The following is a 24038-nucleotide window of genomic DNA, read 5'->3' as shown; positions in this document are numbered from 1 at the left end:
GCAACCTTTTGCCTTTACCCACATTTATAATAAGTCTTCCTGCTTCAAATAATCTAATCAGGAAAGTCCCCCACCTGATTCATATTTTAGTTGAGTCTGGATCCAGTCAGGTTGACAACCAAGATTATTTATTCATCACAAGTAGTTAAGGGTGCTGATAGAGGACACTTCTAGTCTGGTGTCCCCTGGATTGGGCTGCGTTGATTTGCAGCTGTGGTCACTCTGTAAAAATGTGAGAACTCAGAATATGTGAACAGAGAGTTAGGAAACAGATGCCGTGATAAAATCTAAAAGAATTTTCTTTCATTCTCAGAATTCTTAGAGTGTCCTGCCAGTTTCTGGAAGGTGAGTGACATTCTACACTCCCAAGGACCACATCAACCTGACTCCAGGAATTCCATGCTGCTGTCCTACTATCATGGTAGCAAATGCCTCCCCCCCCCCCATCTCCATGCTACATCTCTTCAGTCACTTTACTCATGGCTTTTCTCAAAATCCCTTACCAAAAAAGGAAGAAAAAAGATTCAAATCCCTGGTGAGGGAGATGGCTCAGTTGGTGACATGCTCACCGTGCAAGCATGGGAGCTTGAGCTCAATCCCTATAGTTCTCTTTTAAAAAGCCAAGTGTGCTGGTATACACTTATAATCCCAGCACTGAAGATGCAGAGGCAGGCAGAGTCCTAGGGCTTGCTGGACAGCACATTCTACCTGGAAAGCTCCAGACCATTGTCTCCATCAAGCTGGGAGACAGACTCAGGAAGACAAGGCTCCTGAAGGGACAAATGCTAGCATCTGAGGTCTCAGTACCTCTCTTCATATTTTTAAGCTCTTCATCATGCAGGTGTCAGGGCAGCAAAGGAAGACATTCTTGACAATAGAGGGCTTCACCCAGAGTGCTAATGAGCTGCAGCAAATCTGTGTCCTGGGACCCCCATCACAGGGTTTACCACACACACAGTGATTTGATATCAAAAGGCCACACCAACTTTGATTTTTATAAGTGATGACATCATTTCTCAGGAAAATGTATTCCATTATTCAACCAACCCAGCCCTAGGACGACAAATGACCAGAGTTTATGTAATTTCTTATGTATCTAGTTTTTTTTATTTCTATCAATCAACAGGAATGATAAAATATGGTTGTAGAATTTGTGTTTGAGTATCATAATTGAAAAGATTTCAAATTCCAACTTTAATTACAGATTATATTTAGCTTCTCTGGGGCAGGGTTGAGTGGAGGGTAGGTAGTACTACAACACTGTTCCCCTTGATAACTGGCAACTCACAGGAGAGGAGATAGACAGAGATGTATCTCCTACAATGTGTGTTAGTTAGTTTTCTGTTGCTGTGATAAAATACCTCAACACAAAACAAGTTAGGAAAGAAAGGTTTTGTTTTAGCTTATACTTCCTAAGGGGAAACAATCCATCATGGTGGGGAAGGCATGGCTGCAGGAGCTGTGAGTGCCAGAAAGTAAAGAAGATAACATTCCATCCACACACAGGAAGGGAAGAGGGAGATAGAAATTGGTCAAAAATAAATTAAAAAAAAAAAACTTGCAAACCTGCCCCTAGTGAGGTACTTCCTCTACCAAGGCTCCACTGCCTAAAGATTCACTACCCTCCCCAAACAGTGCCACTGACTGGGGGCTAATCTTAAAACCCCACACAAAAACTCAATACAAAGTTCAACAGCTTATATGACAAGAAGTCAAGTAACTTAGCATCAACAAATGTGCAAGTAAAAACAACCAAACTAAAAAACTAAAAAATAAATCATCAAATGTCTGCCTTCATCTAGAAAGTTGAAAACTGAAAGCCAACATAGATCCTTTTATCTTGTTATCTTAAACATGCTTCTATTCCTTTGGGATAAATACTCAGAAGTGGGATGGCTGCATTAGACCATGGGTACATGTTTAATTTGTTTTCTTTTTTACAAACACATAGCAATTTTGCATGTTATGGGGTACATGTGATATGTTAATATATGTGTACAATAGAAGTCATAATGCCTCGAGAAGACAATACAGAAGTGTGTGTGTGTGTGTGTGTGTGTGTGTGTGTGTGTGTGTGTAGGTTTTAAATAAAAAAGATAGGTTTACTTCATCTCCATATGAGTTAAATTAATTTGGAAATGCATAAGATATCTTTGTACAGAAGAATTAGATTAGGGGAGATATGTTTTAAAAAAACGAAGAAGTTATAAGAAGTCCTTGCCAGCAACTTTAAATGTGCTTTTTGAATATTCTAATAAGCCACACACTCCCTTAGTGTGATTTGATTCTAATCACACAAGATGGAGCAACTTAAACATAAGTTACCAAAGACACAATGTCCCTTGCGTGCACACAGACCCTAAGTGACCATCAAGGGCTCTACTCTTCATAACCAGTTCTGCTGCATCCTTCTCTAAGACCAGTGACTTCAAGGCTGTCTTCCCCAACTCACGCTCTGCATTTATAGATCGGATCAGAAGAAGAATGTGTATGTCAGTCCAATCAGAAAGAATTTGTGTTAGGCTTCCAAGTTTCTAATTGTATAAATATTCATGCTTCCAAACTGCATGTAATAATTAAAGTAGTATGTTTCTGCTTCCAGAAAACCCACATTTCATGCTGGACATCACCCATGGTGATGGGGATGGACATCACCCATGGTGATGGGGATGGAGTGTGTCCCTGTACTCCCTTACACATGCTTCTCATTTACTGTCTAAAAGTGACACAGCCCTTTGACAGACAACCAGTAAAAGCAAGCTGACAGGAAATGATAGACCAATATTCTTCCAAATAAGTTTTCACCAAAAATAGATTGACTTGAACCAGGTCAGGGCATCTTCCTCAGGATGCATGGGAATGTTTTTGCCAAGCATGGGAAGATCCCAGAAGCCCCCTTGTCATGCAATAAATATGCTGAAGCAAAAGTGCAAGAAATGGAATTCCCTGAAGGGTGACTCCAATAAACATTCCCAGGCAAAAGCCCTGACAAGAATCTCATGAATAGGTAGCTGGTTTGGGGTCATAGCCACTTCTCTGCTGCAGTTCCCTCATCCTAGCTCTCTCCAGCCTCTGCTTCTATGTCTCCAAACAACAAAATGAGAGGCACCAAGTCACATGGTACTTCAAGATGCAACAGAGCTGAAAGTGTATAATTAGGACAAAACAGCAAATGGGGGCTATTTTTCCATAACAGCTCTCTTTTTATTGGGCATCTATAAATTTCAAAAGAGCTGCTGTGCACAAATCCCCCTGTCTCCGATGACATGGGTACACACAGCAGAGGCAGCACTAAATACCACATTTCTCAGATATCAAGCCTTTCCTTTTCCACAATTGAATCTTCCCTTTCTTTGGGCCCATGCTGGTTCTCAGGAAAGTCCCAAGGCTCCAGTGCTGCAGCTAAACCGAGGCAGCAAAGCCTTCCTCCCATTCCAGCAGAGGCCAAACCATAAGCCAGGCCCTGATGCATGATAGGAAGCACAGGCTGAAACCTCCACTGTACTCCATGAAAATGCCTCACAATGATTTTTTTTAATAATTGGGGAGCCCTCCACATAGGTAACAGATGACTCGCTTTCAGAATCCTGTTAAAGACATCCCCTGTGCCTTCAGTTGAACCCATGAAGGGAAAGCAGAAAGCCAGTTTCTGGTGTTGCAATGTGGAAGATCTGGGATGCATAAACAACCGTGGGAGATGTTTGCATCAATCACCCATCATAGGTGGGCAATCGTGGTGATCTGAATAGTAATGGCCCCCCATAGACTCATATCTTTAAATGTATGGTCATTAGGGAGCAGCACTCCTTAAGAGGGATTAAGAGGTGCAGCCTTGTTGGAGGAAGTGTGTCATTGAGAATAGACTTTGAGATTTCAAATGCTCAAGCCAGGTCCAGCGACTCTTTCTTCCTGCTGCCTGTGCATCTAGATGTGGAACTCTCAACTACCTCTCTAGCACCATGTCTGCCTATATGCCACCATGCTCTCACCATAATGATAATGGCCTAAACCTCTGAAACTATAAACAAACCACCATTAAATGCTTCCTTTAATAAGAGGTGCTGTGGTCATGTGTTGGGGAAATATTAAAAAATCAGCACCATCCCACGCTATACCCAGCTACTCTCTGCTATACCCACGGTCTCACCGCCTCTAGGCTAGCCCAATGCAGTGATGGATCGCTGTTCTCTTGCTGCGGATTCCACTCACATTCCCAGCCATCCACCTCTGTGGTCAGCTGTCACAAATCCCTGTAACCGGTAAGATCTAAACTCTAAAAGCTTATGATTAATCAGTCAGATTTATATATCAGTAAATTCTCAGTTCACAAGATGCCACACAATAATTTCTGAGCCAATTGATAATACAAGCTGCCCACCCAGATTAGACGAGTTATCCCAATTATTCTATCCTTTTTTGATATTCATAGCTACCTGTGGCCATTTAAAGCCATTCGGAATCTGGAACGCCTTCCTCTTCCTCCATCTTCTTTCCTTCTCCTCTGTCCTCTCTCTCCCTCAAACTTTTTAGCTCCACCTTCCCTTCCACTGCCCAATCACTAGCTCTAGCCTTTATTTTACAAGTTAAGGTGGGGAGAAGGTTCACAAGAAGTCACCTGTGTACATGATTCACTCCTGGTCTGCAGCCCCTCCTGGGAAAGTGGAATTAGCTTGTATCGAAATACAAGCAATACCAGGGCTATCCACAACAGTCATAGTTTCTCTTCACAGCAATAGAACAATGATTAAGACAGTAAACTATGCTTACAAAAGCATGGGGTTTCAACTGCACCCATTCCTGATGTGACAGAATATCAGATGATGACCATCAAGATGACTCAGCCCCATAACACTTATTGCCAAGGCAGATGACCCAAGTTTAAATCTTAGGGCCTACATGGTGGAAGGAGAGAACTAACTTTCAAAGAAAACCAACTTTCAAAGAAAGACTTCCTTCTGCACACCCACCATGGCATGAGTGCACCCAGATACACACACACAGACACACACAGACACACACACATAAAGAATATCAGTTGAATGTAAAATATGCCATAGTTCGGCTCACCTCCTCACAATCACTCATGTCTTGAAGGTCAGGTTCATCCTTACTATTCACAAACCACACATATGTAGCCCTGTTCATGGCTCCCTCTTCCAGAGGACCACTGCTTTCCATGCACACTAGAAATGCCATCTGAAAAGTAACCTAGCTTAATCACATAAAAACTGACTCGTACTTTTCTAAAAGTTCTTTGTGAACTAAGGAAGAGTATAACTCACTCACTTGAATTTCCTTAACACTACAATGGATGTTTTTAAGGCAATTACAATGGAGATAACTAATAGTCACCTAACTGGACTCAACACCCATCCAATGAGGAAGGAACCCATGCCTGCTACTGCAAACTTAGCCAACACCCTGTAGCTGCTAAGATCCCAGACCTTATAGGAAAGCCTATTGCTGCCAGACTCTTCAACAGGATAATACCCAGCTGCATTCTACATGCTGTCCTTCTTTCTATCCACAGGTAAGTGTAGCTCTCATCCCTCATCAAAAAAAGTTCCATTCTGTATCAGATGGAAATTATTACAGAAATCCACAACTGGACAACATGCAAAGAACAACTGACTGTGAAGTAGGTGTCCAACCCCAGTTGATAAATCTATAAACAATCCCTATATATAAGGCTCAGGGAACATTAGGGGCACAGGGATGGGGGAGTGCAGGGGTCAGAGGACCAGGGCATCTTCTGTTAGCTACTGCCATCTATCCATGGCAGGGAATCGAACCCAGAAAATCTCAATGATATGGTCACTTAAATAAGGCCTGCATAGTAACACCACCAGCTGACATGCCAACATGGATTGAGAAACTCTCACAAGGCCCCAACCCTACACTAAGAAATACAGGCAGCCAAGGGCTGCTAAGAAAGGGAGAATCAGTCTTGTCCAGGACAAGGCCCCTGGTAGATTTTCTAAGCTCAAACAGTAAGCCCTAAACACATGTATATATGAGCAGCTCTAAATGAGCTCAAGAGATTATGCTTCTACATAAATACATGTATAACAGTAAATAAAATGTCATGAGTTTGAGAGGGAGTTGTGGAATAAGCATGGGAGAAGTTAGAGCAGAAAGAAAAAGTAAGGGATGAAAATGGTATAATTACAGTATTTACATATGAAATTCTAGAAAAAAAAAATTCTATCAGACCTTCATAGAAGAGCTAATACCAATACTCTTCAAACTATTACACAAAATAGAAACAGAAGGAACAGAAGAAACACTACCTAATTCATTCTATGAAGCCACAGTTACTCTAATACCTAAATCCCACAAAGATCCAACAAAGAAAAATTACTTCAGACCAATTTCACTTATGAGTATCGATGCAAAATTACTCAATAAAATTTCCACAAACTGAATCCAAGAACACATCAAAACCATCATTCACCACTATCAAGTAGGCTTCATCCCAGGGATGCAGGGATGGTTCAATATATGAAAATCCATTAACGTAATACATTATATAAACAAACTCAAGAAAAAAATCACATAATCATCTCATTAAATGCTGGTAAAGCCTTCAACAAAATACAACACTTGTTCATGGTAAAAAGTCCTGGAGATATCAGGCATTCATAGCACATACCTAAACATAATAAAAGCAATATATAGCAAACCAACAGCCAACATCAAATTAAATGGAGAGAAACTAGAAGCAATCCCACTAAATTCCAGGATAGCACAAGGTTGCCCACTCTCTCTTTATCTATTCAATATACTAATCAAAGTTCTAGCTAAAGCAATTAGACAACAAAAAGGATATCAAAGAGATGCAAATAGGAAAGGAAGAAGTTGAAGTGTCACTATTTGCAGATGATATGATAGTATACATAAGTGACCCCAAATTTCCACCAGAGAACTCTACAGCTGATAAACAACTTCAGCAGTGTGGGAGGATATAAAATTAACTCAAACAAATCAGTAGCCTTCCTTTATACAAATAATAATCAGGCAGAGAAAGAAATTAAGGAAACAGCATTCTTCACAATTTGCCACAAATAGTATAAAATATCTTGATGTAACTCTTACCAAGCAAGTGAAAGATGACACGACATATAGATGACAAGAACTTCAAATCCCTGATAAAAGAAACAGAAGAAGGCCTCAGAAGATGGAAAGATCTCCCATGATCATGGATTTGTAGGATTTACATAGTGAAAATGGCCATCTTACCAAAAGCAATCTACAGGTTCAATGCAATCCCCATCAAAAATTCCAATACAATTCTTCACAGACATGAAAAGAGCAATTTTCAACTTCATATGGAAAAACAAAAAACCCAGAATAGCCAAAACAATTCTGAACAATAAAAGAACTTTCAGGGAAATCACCGTCCTTGACTTCAAGCTGTACTACAAAGTAATAGTGATAAAGTAAATAAAAATAAAACAAAACAAAACAAAAAATTATGATATTGGTACCGAGACAGACAGGTTAATCAATGGAATAGAATCAAAGACCCAGAAGTAAATCCATACACCTATGGACACTTGATCTTTGACAAAGAAGCCAAAATCATACAGAAAACATCTTCAGTAAACGGCAGTCTGTTTGTAGAAGAATGAAAATAGATCCATAATTATCACCTTGCACAAAGCTCAAGTCCAAGTGGATCAAGGACCTCGACATAAAACCCAGATACACTGAATCTAATAGAAGAGACAAGAGCCTCAAACTCATGGGCACAGGGAGAAATTTCCTAAACAGAACACCAATGGCTTAGGCTCTAAGATCAACAATTGATAAATGAAACGTCATGAAACTGAAAAGCTTCTGTATTGTAAAAGACACCTTCAATAGGACAAATCAGCAACCTACCGATTGGAGGGAAAAATCTTCATTAACTCTACATGCAACAGAGGGCTAATATCTAAAATATATAAAGAACTCAAGAAGATAGCCTCCAAAAACACAAATAGCTCAATCCAAAAACTGGGGTATGGAGATAAACAGAGAATTCACAACAGAAGAATCTTGAATGGCCAAAAAGCACTTAAAGAAATAGTCAAAGTTTTTAGTCATCAGAGAAATGCAAATCAAAATGACCCTAAGATTCCACCTTACACCAATCAGAATGGCTAAGATCAAAAACTCAGGTGACAGCAGATGCTGGCAAGGATGTGGAGAAAGAGGAACACTCCTCCATTGCTGGTGGAATTGCAAACTGCTACAAACACTCTGGAAATCAGTCTGGCAGTTCCTCAGAAAAACTAGAAATAGTTCTACACGAAGACCCAGCTTTACCACTCTTGGGCATATACCCAAAAGATGCTCTAACATACCACAAGGACACATGCTCCACTATGTTCATAGCAGCCTTATTTATAATAGCCAGAAGCTGGAAACAACCCAGATGTCCCTCAACTGAAGAATGGATAAAAAATAAAAATTTTTTAAAAATAAAATAAATAAAATAAAAATGTGGTTCTTTTACACAGTGGAATACTATTCAGCTATTAAAAACATCATTATTTTAAATGATGCTATTTGCTATTTAATGATTTGCTATTAAAACAGGCAAATGGATGGAACTAGAAAATATCATCCTGAGAGAGGTGAGACTGGAAAATACATGCATGATACTTACTGATAAGTGGATATTAGCCAAAAAGTACAGAATATCTAAGATACAACCTACAGACCGTAAGAAGTATAACAAGCAGAAATGCCCGAGTGAGGATGTTTTCAATTCCACTTAGAAGGGGGAAGAAGATAATCATGGGAGGGAGAGGGAGGGAGGGACCTGGATGGGAGAGAGCAGGAGAAAGGGGGAACAGCATCAGATATGGGAGGGAGGGGACAGGAGAGAAGCCCAGAGGGCCAAGAGAATGAATGGAAATAAGCAGCCTCAGGGAGTGGGAGGTGGGGGTACCCTCTAGAGAGTACCAAAGACCCGGGAGGTGAGACACTCTCAGAGCTTATTGGGTGTTGACCTTAGCCAAAATGCCCAAATTTGGGGAAAGGGAACTCAAAGAGTCCACCTCCCGTAGATAGACAAGTCCTCAAGTGGAGGGATGGGGTTACTAACCCACAGTCAAAATTCCTGACCCAGAACTATTCCTGTCTAAAAGAACAGCAGGAATAAAAATGGAGAAGCGACTGAAGAAAATGTGAACCAATGACCTCAGTTTGGGATCCATCTCATGGTGGTACACCAAGGCCTGACACTATTATGCTACGATATGCTTACAGACAGGAGCCTGGCATGACTGTCCTCTGAGAGGCCCTACCAGCAACTGACTGAGACAGAAGCAGATACTTACACCCAACCACTGGACTGAAGTCAGGGATCTCTAGGGTTGAATTAGAGGAAGTATTGAAGAAGCTGAAAAGGGAGAACAACCTCATAGGAAGACCAACATTCTCAATTAAACCAGTCTCTAGGGAGCTCCCAGAGACTGAGCCACCAACCAGAAGCATACACGGTCTGGTCCAAGGCCCCTGGCACATATGTAGCAGAGGTATGCCTGATCTGGCCTCAGTGGGAGAAGATGCACTGAATCCTCAAGAGACTTGAGGCCCCAGGGAAGGGGGAGGCCTGTTTTGGTGAGGAACACTTTCTTGGAGGCAAGAGGGAAGAGGATTGGGATGAGGAACTGTGGGAGGAGGGACTTAGGGGAGGCAAAGACTGGAATGTAAATAAATATAAAATAAAAATATAAAAATATATTTAATAAAAGAAAAAAGGAAAAGAATTTTATCAAATTCCAGCCGGTTTGACTTAAAAGTGATTGATGAAAACAGTTATGTTTTATTTCTGCTATGATCGGCTGGTTCTGCAAACACAGCCGCTATCAGACAAGAGCACGCTGAGTAACATTTGGAGCAAAGCTCTGTCCTGTTGCCACGGTAATCAGTGACAACAACAGCTATGAATGTGTCTATGAATCAAATCTGGCTTCTCATAGCCCCATCTGCATGGTAGATAATGCCCTAGTAGATTACATTCCAAAGCAAGAAATGGCATACACTTACAGTGTAACACAGTCCTGAGATTATTTTTCTTGGGCAACATTAACTACAAATATAAATACTTGCTAACATTCACATTAAAAAACTCAATTTATCATTTTTATTGTTTAAAACAAGTCTTGTTGGGGGCTGGAGACGTTCAGAGTGATTTCTGCTCCTGCAGAGGACCTAGCCTCAGCCCAGCACATGAGTCACATGGCTCATAACTGCCTGTACTTCCAGTTCCAGTGATCTAACATGCTCCTCTGGCTTCTGCAGGTTCTCATGTGCATGCGGTGCACATGTACATTAAAGAATCTTTTCAAAACAAACAAACAAAAATGGCCACACATAAATGTTGTCTTCATCCCTCATCAAAGAAACTCCTCTTCGAGACAGATAGAGAGCACTGCAGAAAACCACAATCAATCACAATGCAGAGTTTCAGAGCCTGGTCACAGAGGGGTACATCTACAAAACAGTCCTGTACCTAAGAAACTCTGCAGGAACAGGTGGAAGCTGGTCAGAGCCAGAGGATCGGAGAGTTTGCTATGAGACTGTGTCCCACACTAATGTCAGAAGCCACATCAATCAAATCTAACCAATACAATCGCCTAAACATGAGCTGAACAAGAACAAGACTTGCTAAAGTGGATGAGAGAAAGACCCCAAGGCCCCAAACCTACAGAGAGAACTACAGGAAGCTGAAGAATGCTGTGAGCAAGAGAAATAGTTTCCTTCAGGGAAGAGCATACCAATTCATTATCTAATCCCAAATGGTCAGTCTTGAAAACGTACATATTGAAAATGTACATACAAATAACAACATACAGACCTAGCAGGTTGTATGCAGAGCTATGTATGCATATCCACATATACATGTAAACACAGTTCGTGAAAAAAGAGGCCATGAATTTGAAAGACAGCAAGGAGGAGTATATGGGGGCTTTGGGGCCAGAAAAGGGAAGAGAGAAATGATGTAATTATAATCTCAAGAATAAAAGAAAAAGTATTTAATCAAATAAATAATTTTTTGAGGAAGTTTTAAGCCCTCTGAGAAAATTTCCAACAGACTGCGATGCTCTGAGAGGACTGGGAACTGTTTCATGACTTTCCGCTGCTTACAGTTTGGACAGCAGATTCACGCTCAGCTCACTTTCTCTCTTCTGTAATGAAAACAAAGCATGTCCATTTGTTCATTTGTATGTAAGTATGGAAGGGGAAAGGCCTGGGTGTGGGGGTCGGAAGACAACTGAGTCTCTTTTCTCTTTCCAACCTGTGGGTCCTGAGGATTCAATTCGGGTCATCAGACTGGGCAGCAAGCCCTTGCATCCACTGTGCCACCTCCACAGCCTGTCGTCTTATTCCAACAACTAATCTCCTAGTTTAAAGTAAAAACTCTTTACGGATCACTTAAGTTCCCAACAATCTGGCTTTCATCATTCAGCTTAATAATTAAAGGCTTAATAATAACCCACACTCTATAAGCAGCCCAATATCTCCATACAGAATGTGCAGCACACCTCTGTCACCTGCCTCCTTAGCCTCTGGTGCGCTCCACAGCTCTGTTTCCAGGCCTCTCGTGTCTTTCTGGTCTCTGCCACTCATAGACCAACACAACTGGAAACGTTTTGATGCATGGTAATTGATGTTTGTCCAAACATTGTGAACTAATAAGCCACGGGAGACACGGAAGCTTTAACAAGGCGAAGTCAGGGGAACAAATGTCGTTCTGACTGGATTATTTCAAGCCCACACCCAGGCAGAGCTGACTTACAGCTTTTCTTCCTCACAGTACCACTATAAATAAGGCACAGACGTTTCTGTCCTCCTGTAATCCCTTCCATTGTGTGGTTTTGTGTTCAGTCTCACACAATTGGTGTGGTCTACACAGCAAGCTTCCCGTGAGGGCTTGGCTGCCGGGCCACCTGTTGGCCTCACATAAACCAAGGGACCTGGAAGACCTCACATGTCCACAGTAGGTGAATATCTAAAGTATAAGAAACTGTAAGTCTTCATAAAGAAAAAAAAATTAGAAAGTTTAAGTTAAAATGTAACAAATGTGCCCTAAAATTAGAAGAAGAAAAACTTAAGTCATAGCCCAATAGAATACCTCTCTCTTCTTCTCTTTTGCTTAACTTAGAAAAAAAAAAAAAGACTACCTACAAGGTGTTATCCTGTGCCTTTCAAAGAATACAGTCAGTATTAGCTATCCGAAGATGAGGCATGAGCAGGCAATCATCAGGAGTGAAAACATTGTAATTGGTGTGCTGAGTTTTCAGCTAGAGTGACAGGTGTGTTTGAACCAAGACAGGGCATGACTGGGCTGCCTCTCATCGGAATTCCTCACCTATATAAACAACCCTAAGACACAGACAGCATTGCATGTTCTCTTAGTTTCTTGGAATTTACATAAATATACATCTGTTGTAAGAAAGAAAGATTAAGCATCACCTCCAGGCCATGCTCCATTCAACTGCCTTTACTCATTACTGTTCAGACCTTTATAGGTCGCCCTGAGTACACAGAGCTGTAGGAGTGCGTGGGAGTGAGCTGTGAGCGCAAGGCTACCTGGCAGGCAGCCACCTCGCCATTCATCTGCTCATAACATGAGCTAATGAGCATGCCTGACTTCAAACAGATAATGAGAAGTCGACATACTCAGAACACAGTGGACGACGGTGATGTGGGAAGTGTTTAATCTGTCCTTCTGCCTCTGCTCTAGACTCTTTAAGGGTTTAGAGACTCCTCACATTGTAGAGCCAGGGCTGTAGCTCAGTGTGCAGGGGAGTATCTTGAATCCACAATCCTGGCTTCAGTCCCCATTGCCAGATTAAATTAGCTGTGGGGGTGCCGCTGCAGATCTGTAATCCTTGACTTGGAGCCGTGAAGGTAAGAGGATCTCGAAAGCCATTCTTGTCTGTATAGGAACTTGAATCTAGCCTGGATTACATACGATTTTGTAAATGATGATGATGATGATAAATAAACATTTAACTCTGAGCCAAAGAGAACTATATTGTCAGGAATAAATCCAACTCTTTCCATGGACTATAAAATAAAAATAACTGTCGGCTTAATACTGAGTAGCTGAGTAGATGCGTAAGATACAGTGTGTGCATGCGTGTGTGTGTGTGTGTGTGTGTGTGTGGTCACATGTCCACTTCCCTTAGGTGATTTCACGAAGGCTAATGTGGAAGATTTTAACAACATAAAAATGGATAAAAAGCATCAATGCCTATGTTATTCTATAGATTCTGTACATTTTATCATTCATGACCAGAAATTTTGATCTATCACCAATTCACAAAAGATCTGGCTATTCACGTGTCAATCTTTCTGCACAATAAATGAGATATTCCTTTGCCTGAATCTTTTTCTTAACGAGAGGTGACAAAACAAGAAAGTTTAATGAAAAAAATTACAGAAAATGTTGCTCAAGTATTTGGTAATTAAAAGAAAATTCATTTAGCCGAGTATGTTGATGGCAGATTTTTATTATCATCACTTGGGAAGCAAAGGCAGATAGATCTTAGTGAGCTTGAGGCCAGCCTGATCTAAATAGTGAATTCCAGGCCACCCAGAGCTACATAGCAAGACTCTGTCTCAAACAATTAATCAATTATTAATTAATTAATTAAATTTTTTACAGTCCCAAAAAACACCTATGGATTTCAAGTGACCATGTGTTCACTGAGAGCTCTCCATTAAAAAAAAAAAAAAAGTTTATAGCTATTAAAAACACTAGACAGTATACTGTCACCATCACCACCTGGTCTAGTCTTCAAAGCTGGCTGTCATAACATGGAAGCCTGCAGGGTGTTGATGGTATTTCCAGGGTTCTGTGATTATTAAAAAGCTATAAACTTTCCCTGGTGAACTGTTCAAATCATACTCAGGAAGGCACCTGCTTCTCCAGCTGCAGGTCTATATGTCAGGGAATAGTCAACCTTGTAAAATACCCATCAGCTGTTTTCCAAGTAGGGTATCATTCCAGATTCCTTTCAGCAGAGTGAAGGTGGGTGTGCTCCATGCTTCCACTGTAATCCGCACAGCACTGGGGCACTGTATAGTACTTACCCAGTTCCAATGGCAGTGACCACTCACTCACTGCCCATGTCTGGCCTACAGAAAACTCCCTTGACTATCTTCTATTTAAAGGAGCACTCCGTTGCATATAATTGTGTCTTTAGATCTTTTTACAGAACATAGGATGGTTGCTTTTCTTTTATTTTAGCAGTTATGTGTTTGTAACTATTTTTTTAACATTTCTTTTGTTTCTTTTAAAGAATATAAGCATTTAATTTTAATAGATATCAGTTTATTTACTTTTTATAGGCTATTCCTTTAATGCTCTAAGAAATCTTTGTACAACCCATGGTCTAAGAGATGATCATAGTTATGCTCTCTTTTTAAGTAAGACTTATGTTTTCATTTTATATGAAGTGTGGTGCATTGTGATTTGAATTTCTGATATGGTAGACAGTAAGGGTCAAGGTCACTGTTGTCTGGTGAGGTAACTGTCCCAGCACACACTGTTCCCTGCAGCCTTGGCTTTTAATTCTTCAATCATCAATTAATCATTGATCACCCAGTCTTGGTTCTGTCTCTTGTTCTGTACCTTTTGACCTATTTATTGGTTTTACATTAATTTCCTTGGGCAGCTTTGTAGAAGAAACTTCTACTATGCTTCCAAATTACTAGTCTTGTTTTGACATTAGCTCTAGACTCAGCATAGATGAGTGTAAAAACAATTTTTCTGAAGACATACGTATTTTCTAAGCAACAGCTCCCTGCTACGCTAAAATGAAAACCCCTTCTGTTATTTTAGTAAACAATTACATTTTGTATTTGTTCTGTCTTTCATGAATTTACTTGGAAACTTCCTATTGTTTCCAGAACAGCCATGAGATAACATTAAACATCTGGAAATGAGAATATAAAGAAATAACTGTGAATGCACAGCTATGTCTCATTTCAGTATGAGAGATGCCATCAACAAGGGAAGCTACAAAAAGAAAGAAAATGAGTCCTAACAGCAAGAGAAAACGAATTTTAGTATGCTGCCTAGAGATTGTTTTTGTGATATTTTGGTGAAGAATGTGGTCGCTTTTTGCCATTGTCCAAGGAGTGTGCCTGAGGCTAAGGTGAAAAGATTGAGATTAATTGCATTGGCAAAGAGAATCTCAAAACAGCCTTGTATAGACTCTGTTCTGTGGTTCACTCCTATGAAGAGCATTTTGATGAAACATAGCAAGCTTAGAAAGGAAAAATACAAAATGTATGGTTCAAGAGTTAAAGGGACACCAGGAAGTAGAATAGAGCTAAATCCTGTGTTCAAGGAAATGAACATATTAAAGATAATAAATGGAATTAAGGGAATGGTGACCTTGGGGGCAAGATCCCACCCAGCTAAGCTTCCATCTTGTTAAAAGTAATTAAAGGGAAACTTAGGTCCAGGCATGATAGTACATGCCTTTAATCCTAGCACTCAGGAGATAGAGACAAACAGATCTCTGAGTCCAAGGCCAGCCTGGTCTACAGAGCAAGTTCCAGGACAGCCAAGCTTGGGCAGTAAAGGAAACTGTGGAAAAAGAAAGCTGGTAAGGATGTAATTGTATGAGGGGGGTATGTTCCAGTACCAGCAAGCAGAAGAACATGGCAGCTTTGGCAGCTTTGGGCTTTAGAATCAAGGATGGAATTTCCCTCCACAGCTAAGAAGAGCTTCTGAGGCCAGGTATATGGCAGGAGTATTTCTGCAAGGAGGCCTATTGCATGAAACTATAAGGATGAAGCCTGGATTGCTTTGGAGACCCCAAGATGTTTGAGATGTCAGAGTCATGGGATGCCTGCTAAGGAAAGCTGCTAACAAGGAGTGAAACCAGCCTAAGAAAAATAAATATGTTGCAGCCAACAAAGCTGAAAGAAGTTGGAGATCTGAAGAGCATTTTCACATCAGACATAGAGATGCAGAATTTAGATTTGCTCAGCTAGTTTTTGGACTTGCTTTGGTCCAGGATTTCCTCACTATGCTCCCTTTCCTACATTTTGAAACAGTAATGTATATCCTGTGCCATTTTATGTTAGAAGCAAGTGATTGGGTTTGTTTATGTTTGTTTTGTTGCTTTTATAGGGGATTAAGAGATTGCATGAATCTCAGAAGGGACTTTGAACTCTGAGCTTTTGAACATTGTTGAGACTGTGATACACTATTGGACTTTTTGGATTTTGCATTTTGCATTTTGTTATGTCTACAAGCCTATAGGGGCCAGGGAATGGAATATGGTAGTTTAAATAGACTTGTCACCCCACAGACTTATGTATTCCAATGCTTGGCCCATAGGGAATGAGAATATTAGGAGGTGTGGCCTTGTTAGAGTCGGTGTGGCCTTGGTTGTGGAAGTGTGTCACTGTGGAGGTGGATTTTGAGATTTTATATGCTCAAGGTATGTCCAGTAGCACAGTTCCCTTCTGCTACTTGTAGATCGAGATATAGAACTCTCAGCTCCTTCTTCAACACCATGTCTACCTGACCCTGCCATACTTCCTACCATCATGATAATGGAGTAAACCTCTGAAACTGTAAGCCAGCCCCAGTTAAACTTTGGTCATGGTGTCTCTTCACAGAAATAAAATTCAAACTAAGAGAGCACGCAGAACCCCATCAAATTCTGGACTTAAGGGCTTGTCAGTTACCAGTACCATAAGCCGTTCAGGCTAGAGCCAGAAAGAAAACAAATCCAAGAGGAAAACATACCATCTAACCAAGGTAACTCAGAAATCAGCACTAAAACCTACAATTACCCCAAACCCAGATGCTTAGTTGCCAGTATAAGAATACAATCAACACCAACCAGGCTAATATTCCACCACCAAAGCAAAGATATTCCATACAGAAAACCCTAGATAGTTCAACACGACTGAGGTACAAGAAAATGACATTAAATCTAATCTTATGAAAACGATAAAGGCCTTTAAAGAAAAAATTAAGAAAATCTCCTAAGGAAATACAGGAAACACAAACAAACAACTGGACGAAATTAATAAGTTCCTTAAAGGAATCCAGGAAAACACAAATAAACAATGAGAGAAAATAAATAAATCTTTTTTTGTTTGTTTGTTTTTGTTTTTCGAGACAGGGTTTCTCTGTGTAGCACTGGCTGTCCTGGAACTCACTCTGTAGACCAAGCTGGCCTCAAACTCAGAAATCCACCTGTCTCTGCCTCCCAAGTGCTGGGGTTAAAGGCATGCACCACCACTGCCCAGCAATAAATCTCTTAAAGAAAGCCAAGAAAACAAACCAGTGAAGGAAATGAAAAAAAGAAAAACGTTCAAAACCTGAAAATGGAAATAAAAGCAATAAAGAAAACACAGATAATCTTAGAAATGGAAAATATAGGTAAGCAAACAGGAACAGCAGAATACAAGAGATAGAAGAGAGAATCTCAGACATGGAATATGCAATTGAAGAAATTGATACATCAGTCAAAGAAAATGTTAAATCTAAAATATTCCTGAGACAAAACATCCAGGAAATCTGGGGCACTATGAAAAGACCAAACCTAAGAATAATAGGAATAGAAGAATTCCAGCTCAAAGATCCAGAAAATATTTTTAACAAAATTATAGAAAAATTTCTCCTAACCTTAAGAAGTACATGCCTGTAAAGGTACAGAAAGTTTCCAGAATACCAAATAGATTGTATCAGAAAATAAAGTCCATCACCACATAATAATCAAAACATTAAACATATAGAACAAAGAAATAATACTAAAAGCTACAAGGGGAGAAGGCCAAGTAACAATTAAAGGCAAACCTATCATAATTATACCTGACATCTCAATGAATGCTCTAAAAGTGAGAAGGGCCTGGACAGGTGTCTGACAGACTCTAAGAGACCACAGGGCCTAGACTACTATACCCAGCAAAACTTTCAATTACCATACATGAAGAAAACATAATATTCTATGACAAAACCAAATTTAAACAATATATATCCACAAATCCAGCCCTATAGAAGATACTAAAAGGAAAACTCCATCCCAAAGAGGCAATCTACACTCAGAAAAATGCAGGAAATAAATAACCTCATACCAGCAAAACCAAAAAAATAGGAAACACACCCGCCACACACTTCAACCACCAAAACCAACAATAACAACAACAACAACAACAAAATAATAAGATTTCTTTTTAACAAAGAATCATTGGTCATTAATATCTTTCCATATCAATTGACTTAATTTCCCAAAAAAAGACACAGACTAACAGAATGGATATGAAAATTGGATCTGTAATCATGCTGCATACAAGAAACACGCCTCAACATCAAAGATGAAAAGGGAGAGAAAAAGGCTGGGAAAAGATTTTCCAAGCAAATGAACCCAAGAAGCAAGCTGGTGTAACCATTCTAATATCTAACTAACAAAATAGACTAGCAACCAAAATTAAGCTAAAAGGATGAATAAGGATATATCACAATTATCAAAAGAAAAAGTCACCAAGATGTCATCCCAATTCTAAACATCTATGCCCCAAATGCAAAGGCACTCACATTTGGAGGGAGAAAAAAGCACTACTAAAGCTTAAATCACACACCAACCTCACACATTAATAGTGGGAGACTTCAACACCCAACTTTTACCAATGAACAGGTCATCAAGACAAGCTAAAAGACATTATGAACCTAACAGGTTCTATAGAACCTTTCACCAAACACAAAAGAATATACCTTGTTCTCAACATCTCATGGAATCTTCCCCAAAATTGACCACATATTCAGTCACAAAGCAAGTCTCAACAGATACAGGAAAATTGAAATAATCTTCTGTATCCTATCAGACTGCTACAAATTAAAGTTGAATTTCAACAACAGAAACAGTAGAAAGTCTACAAACTCATAGAAACTAAATGACTCTCTACTAAATGACTAGTGTGTTAAAATAGAAATAAAGAAATTAAAGACTTCCTAGAATTAAATGAAAGTGAGTGCACCATATACCCAAATGTGACAGCAGATGCTGGTGAGAATGTGGAGAAAGAGGATCACTCCTCTGTTATTGGTGAGATTGCAAGCTAGTATGACCACTCTGGAAATCAGTCTGGTGGTTCCTCAGAAAATTGTACTACCTGAGGACCCAGCTATACCACACCTGGGCATATATCCAAAAGATGCTTCAACCTATAACAAGGACACATGCTCCACTATGTTCATAGCAGCCTTATTTATAATAGCCAGAAGCTGGAAAGAACTCAGATGTCCTCCAACAGAGGAATGGATACAGAAAATGTGGTACATTTACACAATGAAGTACTACTCAGCAATTAAAAACAATGACTTCATGAAATTATTAGGCAAATGGATGGAACTAGAAAATATCATCCTGAGTGAAGTAACAAAAGAACACACATGGTGTGTACTCACTGATAAGTGGATATTAGGCAAAAAGTTCAGAATAACCATGATACAACTCAGACCATATGAACCTCAAGAAGGAAGACCAAAGTGTAGATGCTTCAGTCCTTCTTAGGGGAACAAAATACTCACAGGAGGTAGAGGGTGGGATGGACTTGGGAGAAAGAGAGATGAGGGAGGGGGGAAAGGGGTCAGGATCAGGTATGGGAGGTGATGGGATGATAAACAGAGGGTCAGGAATTTGAACAGAGATGTGTAGCAATGGGAGATGGGGAACTGGGGGTAGCCACCAAAAAGTCCCAGATGCCAGGAAAGTAAGAAGCTCCCAGAACCCAACAGGGGTGAGATTAGCTGAAATGCCCAACAAAGGGGATGGAGAGCCTGTAGAGACCATATCCAGAGGTTAGGCAAGGGCCCTGGATGGGAGATGGGACCACCCACTAATCTCCAAATTTTTAACCCAGAATTACTCTTGTATAAAGGAAATATAAGGACAGAGTGTGCTCCACCTGGGGATCCATCCCATATGCAGACACCACACCCAGACACTATTGTGGATGCCAAGAAGTACTTGCTGACAGAAGCCTGATATAGCTGTCTCCAGAGAGGCTCTGCCAGAGCATGACAAATACAGATGCGGATGCTGGCAGCCAACCATTGGGCTGAGCACAGGGATCCCAATGGAGGAGTTAGGGAAAGGACTGAAGGAGCTAGAGGGGGTTGCATAGCTCCAGCTGCATATGTAGCAGAGGATGGCCTTATCTGGTATCAATGGGAGAAGCCCTTGGTCCTGGGAAGGCTCAATGTCCCAGTGTAAGGGAATGCCAGGGCGGTGAGGTGGGAGTGAAAGCACCCTCATAAAAGCAGAGAGAGGTGGAAGGGATAGGAGGTTTGCAGAGGGGAATTGGGATAGGGGATAACATTTGGAATGTAAATCAATAAAATATCACAAACAAACAAAATCAACATGTCTCAGAAAACTGGAAATTGATCTACCTAATGACCCATCTATACTACTCCTAGACATAATATATATCCATAGGATATCCACTATATATTTATCATATATATCCAAAGGATAATCCATCCTACCACAAGGACACTTGCTCAATTATGTTCATAGCAGCTTTGTTCATAATAGACAGACACTGGATACAACCAAGATGCCCCTCAACTGAAGAATGGATAAAGAAAATGGAGTATGGCTCAGCTTTTTTTTTTTTTTTTTAAATAACATCATGAAATTTTCAGGCAAAATGAATGGAACTAGAAAAAAAAATCATCCTGAGTGAGGTAACCCAGATCCAGAAAAACAAATATACTTTGTACTCACAAGTAGATATTAGCTGCAAACTAAAGGATAATCTCTCTACAGTTCGTAGACCCAAAAAGGCTAAGTAACAAGGAGGCTTCTAGAAGGGATGCATAAATCTCCCTGAAAGGAGAAAATAGAATAGATATCATGAGTGTCCTGGAGGTGGGTGGGAATGGGAACAGGAGGGATCAAGTTGGGGGAGGATGGAGTGAGAAAGTACTGGGAGAGACAACGAATTGGTGAGTGAGTATTTCAGGGTTAAAGTAGAAACCTAATGCAATTAAAAGTCTCAGGAATCTAAAAGGGTGACTTTAGCTAAGATTCCTAGCAATGGGGGATACAGAGCCTGAACTGGACATCTGTAACCAGGCGAGACTTCCAGTGGAGAGATTGGGACACCAACCCAGCCACAAAACCCTTGACCTACAATTTGTCCTGCCTACAAGATGTGCTGGGGTAAAAGTGGGGCAAAATTGTTGGAGTGGCCAACCAATGACTGGTCCATTTTGAGACCCATGCCACTAGGGGGAGCCCATGGGTGACACTGCCTGGAGGACTAGGAACTAGAGGATGGATAGCCCAGGGATGTAGAATAGAACCAAAAAGACAAGAAAAGGTTTTGCAAGCCCCATGGGGAGAGCAACAATACCAACCAACCAAAGCTCCCAGGGTTTAAAACCACCAGCCTGGGAGCACATAGAGAGGGACCCATGGTTCCAGCTTTATATGTAGGGGAGGATAGCCTTGTCGGCATAGGTGGGAAAGGAGGTCCTTGGTTGGTACCATGAAGGCTGGATGCCCCAGTGTGGGGGAATTCGAGAGCAGGGAGGTGGGAGTGGGGGGGGCACATCCTCATAGAAGCATGAGGAGGGGAGATGAGATGGGGGCTTCTAGGGGGGAATGGGGGAAAGGGATAACATCTAAAATGCAAATAAAATATCCAATAAAGAAGAAAAAGTTCAATGAAATTATTCTCTAGTGATCCTCTGCTGTGGTTGTACACAAGTATCTAATGTAATCATCATCAGAAAGATTTTATCCAACAACTGAGCTAAACAGATGCAGAGATATGGTGCCAAATACAAACATTAAGTGGAGCTTGGAGAATCCTGAGGAAGATGGGGTGGAAGGATTGTAAAAGCCAGGAAGGTCAAGAACACCAAAACAAAACAAAACAAACAAACAGAACCAGCTAACCTGGCTCATAGAGGCATGGGTCAGATGGAGGTCCTCTGCAGATATGCTATGGTTGTGGACTTTGGTCTCCTTGTGAGACTTCTAACAGTTTGAGCAGGAGCTGTCTCGGACTCTTTTGCCTGCTTTTGAGACCCTCTTCCTCCTACTAGGTTACCTCATCCAGCCTTAATATGAGGGAAGGTTCTTAGTCTTGGTATGCCATGCTTGGTTGATAACCCTAGTAGGCCTGTCCTTTTCTGAAAAAAGTGGAAGAGGCGTGGCTATGGGGAGGTGAATGGAGGTGGGGGCACTAGAGGACGATGAAGGAGAAGAAACTTCAGTCAGGATGTAATAGATGAGAGAAAATGTAAATAATGTTTTTTGTTTGTTTGTTGGTTTGGGTTTTTTTTTGTTTTTTGGTTTTTGGTTTTTTTTAGTCAGTCTTTTTTAGTCAGTCTTGTCATTGTCGTCTCAGGCCTTGACTGTGTACTTGCGCAGTGGGTACAGCCGCTCCTTCCGCTGCTGCTTCTTGGTCTTCAGCTTCTCTTCATGCTTGGTGAGCCGGCGTCGCATGGCTCTAGTCTTCTTGGGTCGCAGGTCAAGGGGCTTGTACTTCTTGCCCTTTTAGAATTTCCTGAGGTTTTCTTTTTGAGTCTGGTTAATGACAGCGTGGACACGGCGATAGATTTGCGTACGACTCGTATCTTGGAGAGCTCGGACGCTGCGCCGCCTGTCACTTTGGCGACGCGAAGCTGGAAGAGTTCCACCTTCAGATCGTCCAGTTGTTTCAACAGTTCCTCCTTCTTCTTGCCGCGCAGGTCCCGAGCCTTAATCTTGGCCATTGCTGCGTTGTTCACGGCTCGTAAATAATGTTTTAATTAAAAAAAAAAAGATTACTACAAACAATTACATACCAACAACAAGACAACCTAAAAGATGCAACTAAATTTCTGAAGATGCTGCCCACTCAGAGCATTTAAGTTTTATTTGACCTAGATCCAATAAGAAGAATGAATCTGAAATTTAAAAAAAAAATCTCTTTAAAAAAAACGAAGAAATGTTCAAAGCAAAAGAAAAATCAGAACTAAATAGTATCTCTGGCAAAACCTACCAAATATTATTGAAGAATTAACAACATTCCTTACACTTTTCAAAAGTATCAAGAATACTTCCTAATGAGTTTTACAAAGCCAGCATTACTATGGTGCCCAAATCAAAGACACTATGAGAAAAGAAATCCACCGGACAATCTTCCTGATAAACATAGGTGCAAGAATCCTCACAAAACACAGTGCAAATTTTAACACTACCAGAAGGACCACACGGTGCAATTTAGTCCTAGAATACAAGGATGGTTCAATAGATGGATAATAAAAGCCACTAGTGAATATGAAGTTATAATTAGCAGAATGGTATGTAAAAATCACTTGGTGTCTCACTAGATGTATAAGCAGTACTTAATAAAAGTGAACACACTTTCAAGATAAGTAGCTCTCAACAAAATTGGAAAAGAGAAAAACCTGAAAAGTCCACAGAAAGCATCACCTTGACAATGCAGAACTGAGATCTTTAACTCCGAAATCACAAACAAAGCAAAAATGAAACAAACCCTTGTCATTTTCCTTCATCAAAATACTGATGTTCAAGGCAAAATAAAGAGGCAAAAAAAGGGGGGATTAAAAACATCTAAGGGGGAGAAATAGAACAGTTTCTATTTTCTAGCAACATGACCTCAAACATCAAAATCTTAAGGATTTCACTAGAACAAATGAACAAATCACTGTGTACAAAAAGCAAGTTCCTCACAGGTGAAAAATCATAGAATCAACACATCAATGGCCATCAGCTGACATGCTATATGCTAGTAACAAACTCTCTGGAGAGGAAGAAGAGAAGGAATACGTGGAAACAATGAAGATCTGAGCTTGAGACTATCTATTGCAATGAGAGACATACACATTGAAAACTAGAAAATACTGATGAAAAAAATAGTTTAAAAGCCATAAGCAAAGATACACTATGTTGTGTTCTAACCTAACTGCAGAGCTGGCGTAATCCTTATTCAAATTGTGTGTGTGTGTGTGTGTGTGTGTGTGTGTGTGTGTGTGTGTGTGT

At 40.4% G+C, this 24038-nt stretch overlaps 1 pseudogene; it reads right to left on the bottom strand.

Moving 5' to 3' along the window:
• Positions 1-22394: 22394 nt before the first annotated feature.
• Positions 22395-22765, bottom strand: LOC114610511 (annotated as a pseudogene).
• Positions 22766-24038: the final 1273 nt, after the last annotated feature.

This window comes from Grammomys surdaster, unplaced genomic scaffold (assembly GCF_004785775.1).
Source record: "Grammomys surdaster isolate TR1022 unplaced genomic scaffold, NIH_TR_1.0 62, whole genome shotgun sequence".
Lineage (NCBI taxonomy): Eukaryota > Metazoa > Chordata > Mammalia > Rodentia > Muridae > Grammomys > Grammomys surdaster.
The sequence above is the reverse complement of the archived record's forward strand: the minus strand, read 5'-3'. Positions and strand labels throughout refer to the sequence as shown.